Genomic DNA, 8,349 nt, shown 5'->3' with positions numbered 1-8,349 from the left:
TTGTTTTTCCAGAGGTTCCGTCTCTTTATCCACAGAAATGGAGAGAAAGCAAACCAAGTGAGATCCTGGATACGGACGTAAATGGGAAACATGTTTCCAATTGTGACTTTGAATTTGAATCTCAGGGCAGAGGAGGGACTGGGCTGTTAGAAAATGCTACGTGAAGCCGGGCGTGGTGGCACACGCCTTTAATCCCAGTGCTCGAGAGGCAGAGGTAGGAGGATCACCGTGAGTTCGAGGCCACCCTGAGATGACATAGTGAATTCCAGGTCAGCCTGGACCAGAGTGAGACCCTATCTCAAATAACGGAAAAAAAAAGAAAGAAAGAAAATGCTACATGATCCCAAGCCCCGGAGTCCTGGAGCCGTGGCAAGAGGAGCAGCTTTCCTGTGTGAAGAGCAAGTTCTCTGGAGGGTGCTGGGTCCTGCTCACCACAGGGCACCTCACTCTACTGAGTGCCAGGCTGTGTGAGGTTCCAGGCGCGGGCAGGACTCTGGTCGTGCTGAAGAGGAGACTTCTCCTAAGTGGACTGCAGACCAGGCAAGACTTAGGGGAACCAAGGATGGCAGGGGCACACAGCAGGACCCGCCACCAGCACTAGCTGGGAAGCCACAGCTTGGCAAGATGGGGCAGAGCTGGGGGCAGCATGGGGAACCACCTCCCGTTTCCACCCAGCTGAGTCTAAGGGGCCCCGGAGGAGGGCAAGTGAACTATCTTGCTGACAATTTCTGGCTGATGCTCAGAGAATAGAGACTCCTCAAAGCAGGGCTTTGTGTGTCTGTGCAGGGCCAAGCTTCTCCTAGAGGGGCAGTGTGTGCGTGTGTGGACCTACCTACACGCACGTGTGTACACATGACTGTGTGTGTCCATGAGTGGGAACTTAGGCAGATACGGGAAGGTGAAGTGCCGTTAGAATGAACTTGAAGGAGAGAAAGCTGTCGAGAATGCCTACCTGAGGCCTTATATTATTGCCACGGAGTCATGGCATGGAGATGGTGAAGTCTGAACTCTGTCTGGTGGCAGAAGGGTCCCAACTCCAGCTTCTGTTGATGCTTATCATCTGACGTCCCCACTTCTGGCCCCTCATATGATTCCCATTGCTCTCTCTCTCCTCTCCTCCCTTTAAAAAAAATGTTTTTATTTTTATTTATTTATTTGAGAGAGAGATACAGAAACAGGCAGGGAGAGAGAGGGAGAGAAAGAGAGAGAGAATGGGCGCTCCAGGGCCTCCAGCCACTGCAAACAAACTCCAGGCGTGTGTGCCCCTTTGTGTATCTGGCTTACGTGGGTCCTGGAGAATCGAACCTGGGTCCTTTGGCTTTGCAGACAAGTGCCTTAGCCACTAAGCCATCTCTGCAGCCCTTTCCTCCCTTTTTACTAAACTTTTATTTTGGAATAATTTTAGCTTATGGAAAAGCTGCGAAGACAATGCAGCTTCCACGTAATGTTCACACCTCATGCAGCCATGGCTTATTGGTTAAAAAAATAAAAGCAAGAAATTAAATTGGTGCAATGCTATTAACTAGACTGTAGATTGGTTTTTTTTTTTCCCAGATTTTACCAGTTTTTTTCCACTGATGTCCTTGCTGTGTTCCAGAATCCAGTCCAAGTTTCCACACGGCATGTAGTGCTTTGCATTCCTTCTAATCTTCTGAACTTGTGGGCTCTGTTCCCATCTCCGCCTTTGAGCCTGTAGCTCTGTGCTTTCTTGTTTCCAGAAAACTCCGGCTCCTCCAGCAGGATTAGGGTTTGGGTCGAGCGGATGGCAGTGCTGGCATTCCTCCCTCCACACTTGGCATCTCATTCGACTTCTCTGCACCCTCCTCTGCACATGGGAGCAAATCCTACATTTGCCCCCACGAAGCCCTCTTCCTTGCCCGGAAGAGCCGTATGCAGCTCCTGGTTTGGGATGCTGTTGTGTGACTCTTCCTGGGGAGACATGGACGAACATTTGTTCACCCTAGGTTGGACACCGAAGACAGACCAAAGGCATGATTTCCACCCAGCTGGTGGCTTGGTGAACCGATGAGTCTATTTGGGTGACTTACAGGAGCATGGGTTACTCAGGGCAGCTGCATCGCTGAGAAGCCCCATGACTCAGGAAAGATGAATCACCGGAGTTTCCTGTACAACTTGCAGGCAGTTCCACCAAGAAGTCCTCACCCCCTCCCCCAGCCCCTGCAACAATTGTTGATTGCGTTTAGACCTGTGAGGTGGGGCCTGAGGAATCTTCTGATTTATGAGCTTTTGGAGCTTTGTAAATTTCCTGAGCTTCCCGAGTTTTCTGATGCCAGCATGGGAGAGAATGCTTCTGTTCAGAGGAGAGTGCTACCAAACAGATGCATGGTACGGGCTCTGGGGATGGTAGGATTTAAGGACCTCACGACAGGCTGGGCGCAGAGAAAAGTCAGGCAGGGCTAGGCTCTACTTTTACAGCAGTTCTCTTGTTTCAAGAAATACATTAAGGGCTGGAGAGATGGCTTAGTGGTTAAGCGCTTGCCTGTGAAGCCTAAGGACCCCGGTTCGAGGCTCGGTTCCCCAGGTCCCACGTTAGCCAGATGCACAAGGGGACGCACGCGTCTGGAGTTCGTTTGCAGAGGCTGGAGGCCCTGGCGCGCCCATTCTCTCTCTCTCCCTCTATCTGTCTTTCTCTCTGTGTCTGTCGCTCTCAAATAAATAAATAAATAATTTAAAAAAAAATAAAAAAAAAAAAGAAATACATTAAGCTGGGCTGGAGAGATGGCTGAGCAGTTAAGGCACTTGCCTGCAAAGCCCAATGACCTGGGTGCGAGTCCCCAGTATCCATGTAAAACCAGATGCACAAAATGGTGTACGCATCTGGAGTTCCTTTGCAGTGGCTGGAAGTCCTGGCGTGCCCATTCTCTGCTGTCTGTCTCTCTCTCTCTCTCTCTCTGCTTGTGAATAAATAAATAAATAAATGGCTGGAGAGATGGCTCAGCAGTTAAGGTGCTTGCCTGTGATGCCTAAGGACCCAGGTTCAATTCCCCAGGACCCACATAAACCAGATGCACAAGGTGGCACATGTGTCTGGAGTTCATTTGCTATGGCTAAAGGCCCTGGCGTGCCATTCTCTCTCTATCTGCCTCTCTCTTTCTCTCAAATAAGTAATTAAATTAAGTTAAAAATAGATAGATATACAAGGGCACACCTATTAAAAAAATACCATAGGGGGTGGGGCTGGGGGATGCGGTGGTTAAAGGTGCTTGCTTGCAAAGCCTGTTAGCAGGGGTTTAGTTTCCCAGCCACCCAGGCATTCATTTGCAGTGGCAAGAGATGCTGCCCACTCCCCCACCCCTCACCACCCACATGTACCTACCTACAAATACATAAAATTTCACAATTCCTTAGCATCTCACCTCTGAGAGCCAAGCCCCCAACGCATGGACTTCCCCATCCCCCCAGGTAGGGTCTCACGCTAGCCCAGGCTCACCAGGAACTTTAGCCTCCAGAAGGCTGGGATTAAAGACATGAGCCACCACACCCGGCTCCAACACATGGACTTTTAACAAGGTCCAAGCCACAGCAAACACCAGTATGTCATAGCTCATACCTCATTCCGTGTAACCGTGTGTGGTGGTTGGAATAGATGGCCCCCAATACATTGTAGTTTGCTTCTGCAGCCACCAGGCTGGAGGTGGTGTCACTGGGCCGAACTTAAGTTGTGGTGATGTGTTTCAGATTTCAATCTAAAGATATGCAAAGTGTGCCTAGCTGGAGTTCCTGAAGTGTGCTGTGTGGTTTTTGGCTTTTGGCTTTTGCTTCTCTCTCTCTCTCTCTGCTTGGTCCTGTGAAGGCAGGCCAGCTTCTTCTGCCATTATGGAACTCCCCCTGGATCTGTCAGCTTCAATAAATACCCCTTCCTCCATCACTGTGCCTGGTCTGGACGTTCAGCTCAGCGAACCTGAGGCTGTCTGCTACACGGTGCTTGCAGACTTCAGTCTGTCCCTCTGCCTCTCCTGTTTGCCCCTCTTTAGTGTCCTCTGCTGTCCAGTCCTGATGCGTTATGCTGGGTCTAGGGGGGCTCCCATGCTTGGTTTGGCAGGGGTGATTCCTGTGTTTTTCCCCACCCTGCACATTGAGAAGGATCACAGCACCCTTGGCTTTGGGGCTGTCCCCCGGCAGCTCTGGGGTGGCTGTCACTACTGAAATCCCTACCTTCTTCTTGTCTGCCTCTAACCAAGCAGGCCAGGACACCAGAATGCCAGCCTCTTGGGTGCCTGGGCCCTATGCCCTATACCCTTGAGTTACCACAATTTCCAGTGTTGGAGACTACCCTGCACCTGCCGTCCTCAGGGGCCTGGTGGAAAACCAATTCTAACATCAGATTTGTGTGTGCTTCTAAATTTAATTTTTAGTAGCTAATTCATTCACATAGTCGAAAAATAAAGATACAAGTGAGTAGAAAGGGAAACGCATTTTTTTTTTCCCCCCTGGAAACTTAATCTGTAGGACAGATGCAGGATCCCATTCAACAAGTGAAGTGTGTGAGTCTCATTAGAATCTTGATTCAGGTGGGCCAATAATTAAATTGTTTCTATAGGCAATTAAGGGGAAAGTACATTTATTTAGATTTTTTAAAAAATTCTTATTTACTTACTTATTTATTTATTTTTTCTGAGGTAGGGTCTCCCTCTGGCCCAGACTGACCTGGAATTCACTATGTAGTCTCAGGCTGGCTTCAAACTCACAGTGATCCTCCTACTTCTGACTCCCAGTACTGGGATTACAGGCAGGTACCACTGTGCCTGGAAGATTTAATTTTTTAAAATTTAAGTAATTCATTAATTTATGAGAGAGAGTATGGGTATGCCAGGCCCTCCCAGCTCTGCAAATGAACTGCAGATGCATGCACCACTTTGTTTGTCTGGATTTATGTGGGTCCTGGGGAACTGAACCCAGGCTCTCAGGCTTTTCAAACAAGTGCTTTGAACGATGAACCCTCTCCCATGCCCAATTTCGATTGTTTTTGGTAATTTCATAAAAAATATTGTATTTTTATTTATTTATTTATTTGACAGAGAAAGAGGGAGAGGGAGAGAGAGAGAATGGGCGCGCCAGGGCCTCTAGCCACGGCAAAAGAACTTCAGATGCGTGCACACCCTTGTGCATCTGGCTAACGTGGATGCTGGGTAATTGAACCTGGGTCCTTTGTCTTTGAAGGCAAATGCCTTAACTGCTAAGCCATCCCTCCAGCCTGCAATTTAATTAAAAAAAATTTTTTTTTTTGGTTTTTCCAGGTAGGGTCTTACTCTAGCCCAGGCTGACCTGGAATTCACTATGGAGTCTCAGGGTGGCCTTGAATCATGGCGATCCTCTTACTTCTGCCTCCAGAGTGCTGGGATTAAAGGTGTGCTCCACCACGCCTGGCCTAAAATTTTTATTTATTTAACAGAGAGAGGGAAGAAGGGAGAGAGAGAGGGAGAGAGAGAGAGAGAGAGAGAATGGGCACACCAGGGCCTCTAGCCATTGCAGATGAACTCCAGATGCATGCGACGCCATGTACATCTGGCTTACATGGGTTCTGGAGAGTTGAACCTAGGTCCTTAGGCTTCGTAGGCAAGTGCCTTAACCACTAAGCCATCTCTCCAGCTCTTGACTGTTGTTTTTTTTTCTCACTGCCAAAAGAGGCATCTCTGCCTAAGGCTGAAAGCTGCACTAGTCTCTGGGTATGCTCATAACTATCTAGAAGGCAATTAAAAAATATGGAATGCCTCATGAATTTGCATGCCATCCTTGTGCAAGGTCCACGCTAACCATCTCTGTGGTGTTCCAATTTTAGTATATGTGTTGCCAAAGTTACCACTTACTTAATTTTTTAAGTGCCCATGTAGGATGCAAACCAGCTTAAAATATATATATGTTTATTTATTTGAGAGAGAGGGGGATTAATATGGATGCACCAGGGCCCTTTGATGCTACAAATGAACCCCAGTCACACGCGCCACTTTGTGAGTCTGGGTTTATGTGGGTACTGGGGAATCGAACCCAGGCCAGCAGGCTTTGCAAGGAAGCACCTTTAACCACTGAGATATCTTCCCAGCCTAATATATATTTTTGAGACAGGGTCTCTCTGCGTACCTTGGGCTGGCCTTGAATTCTAGCTCCTCCTGCATCAACCTCCTGAGTGCCGCAATGGCAGGTGAGCGACAAAGCACCCGGCTAGGGGAGATCTAAGTATGGGCTGATCACTAAGTGATATGAAAGAACCACTGCTGATTTTGTCATGCGTCAGGATGGCGTCGTTGTCATGGTCTTGTGTAAAACTCTATGCCTTAGAGATACATACTGAAGTTACTGTGGATGGAACGATAGGATGATATCTAGGACTTGCTTTACATTTCTCAAAACATGTAATTTGGCCGGGCGTGGTGGTGCACACCTTTAATCCCAGCACTCGGGAGGCAGAGGTAGGAGGATTGCCATGAGTTCGAGGCCACCCTGAGACTCCATAGTGAATTCCAGGTCAGCCTGGGCTAGAGTGAGACCCTACCTCGAAAAACCAAAAAAAAAAAAAGAAGTAATTTGCTAAAAAAAAAAAAAAATTCCTAAAAAAGCATGGAAAGCTAAATGAAATAGGAGGGGTGAAATAATTAATGCTAGGTAATGGATACATGAAATTAAAAAAATATATATATTATGTATGTCTGTCTGTCTGTATGTATTTGAGACAGAGAAACAGAAAGGCAGACACACAGAGAGCTAGTGTGAATACCCCAGGGTCTTTTGCCACCGTAAATGAACTCCAAACGCACCTGCCTCATTGCATATCTGGCTTTCCATGGGTACTGGGGACTCAAACCGGTACCATGAAGCTTTGCAAGCAAGTACCTTTAACCACTAAGCTACCTCTCCAGCCCCGTGGAATTTTTTTGGACTAGTCTTTCTGCTTTTGTATATGCTTAAATATTTCTGCAATATGAAAGAAAAAAATAGCAACTTTATCCAGTCTTGTCCTTTATCATTCTAGCCTTCCCCCAAAACCAATACTAGCGTTTTTTGTTTTTTCTTTTTTTTTTGTTTTTTCAAGGTAGGGTCTCACTCTAGCCCAGGCTGACCTGGAATTCACTATGAAGTCTCAGGGTGGCCTCGAACTCATGGCGATCCTCCTACCTCTGCCTCCTGAGTGCTGGGATTAAAGGCATGCATCACCACGCCCGGCCCAATACTGATTTTGATGTGTCCTTCTTTATATAAACAAGCAAGTATGGTTGTATATTACCGTTCCCCCCCCCCCCCTTTTTTGTGTGTGAATACCCTAAGGACATTTCTAGAGCACAGCTGGGCCCCGGCAGGCTCCTGTGCGGCTCCCGTGCAGCATCAATTCACAGAGCGCAGGAGACCTTCGGAGCCCTTTTCTGGGATTCCAGCGACAGCGTTCGTGTGAGCTCCCTCCCCTCTGAACCTCTTCACCGGTGGATAGTTCTGCTCAGCAGAAAGTTTTCCTCTCTTCCTGGAACCCTGCCACCTCCTGTGCTCTGGGGCCCACACCGAATGAGTCAGTCGTGGGGAGGCAGAGAGGTGGGGCTCTCTCCCAGTTCTGCTACTCCCTTGCTGGGTGGCCTCCGGGTCATGAGTCTTTTTTTTTAAAATTTTTTGTTCATTTTTATTTATTTATTTGAGAGCGACAGAGAGAGAGAGAGAGAGGGAGAGAGAGAATGGGTGTGCCACTGCCAACGAACTCCAGATGCGTACGCCCCCTTGTGCATCTGGCTAAGGTGGATCCTGGGAAACGGAGCCTCGAACCGGGGTCCTTAGGCTTCACAGGCAAGCACTTAACCGCTAAGCCATCTCTCCAGCCCATGAGTCTTTGTTTGAATCCTGTTTTCACAACGACTTAAAAGACAGGCAAACACCTTTCAGGATCACAGTAGAAAGCACCCTTTGCCCCACAAGTGCTGCCTCTTTCCCAGTCTGCTCCAGCTGCGCCTTCTGGGTTTCTGGCCTGCTCCTGGACACCGCCCCTTCCCTCTCTGCTGCCCCAGGGTGCAGGACACAGAGCTGGGCCAGGCCTCTGGGTGGCTCTGCCTTAACTATCTGTACCCTTTCTTCTGTTGCAAACCAGCCTTGCCCATCAGTTCCTTCCTGGGGTCTGGTCTCTCCTCCCTCACAACCACAGACTTTTTCCTCTGCCCACTACACAAACCCACAGATACTAATGTCCTTGCTGGGCACAGAAATACAACCCTGTTTTTAGCTCTGGCTGGGCTCCATCCCACGGGCACCCCTGTTGGCATGAACTTGGCCAGATCTGCTGTCCTCAGTCCTGGAGCCACAGGAGTGCACTATAGATCCCAGCACTTACCTGGCTCCGGCCGCACCTCTTCCTCA

General features: G+C 48.5%; 1 non-coding gene across 1 annotated transcript; it reads right to left on the bottom strand.

Annotated features, from left to right (window-relative positions):
• Nucleotides 1-5,717: 5,717 nt before the first annotated feature.
• LOC123456486 lies at nucleotides 5,718-5,824 on the bottom strand. The gene has a single exon (XR_006634564.1). It is a non-coding gene; the product is annotated as a U6 spliceosomal RNA (small nuclear RNA).
• Between the last annotated feature and the right edge of the window lie 2,525 nt (nucleotides 5,825-8,349).

Source organism: Jaculus jaculus, chromosome 23 (assembly GCF_020740685.1).
Source record: "Jaculus jaculus isolate mJacJac1 chromosome 23, mJacJac1.mat.Y.cur, whole genome shotgun sequence".
Taxonomy (NCBI): Eukaryota; Metazoa; Chordata; class Mammalia; order Rodentia; family Dipodidae; genus Jaculus; species Jaculus jaculus.
Note: the sequence above shows the minus strand (reverse complement) of the source record. Positions and strands in the feature narration are given on the sequence as shown.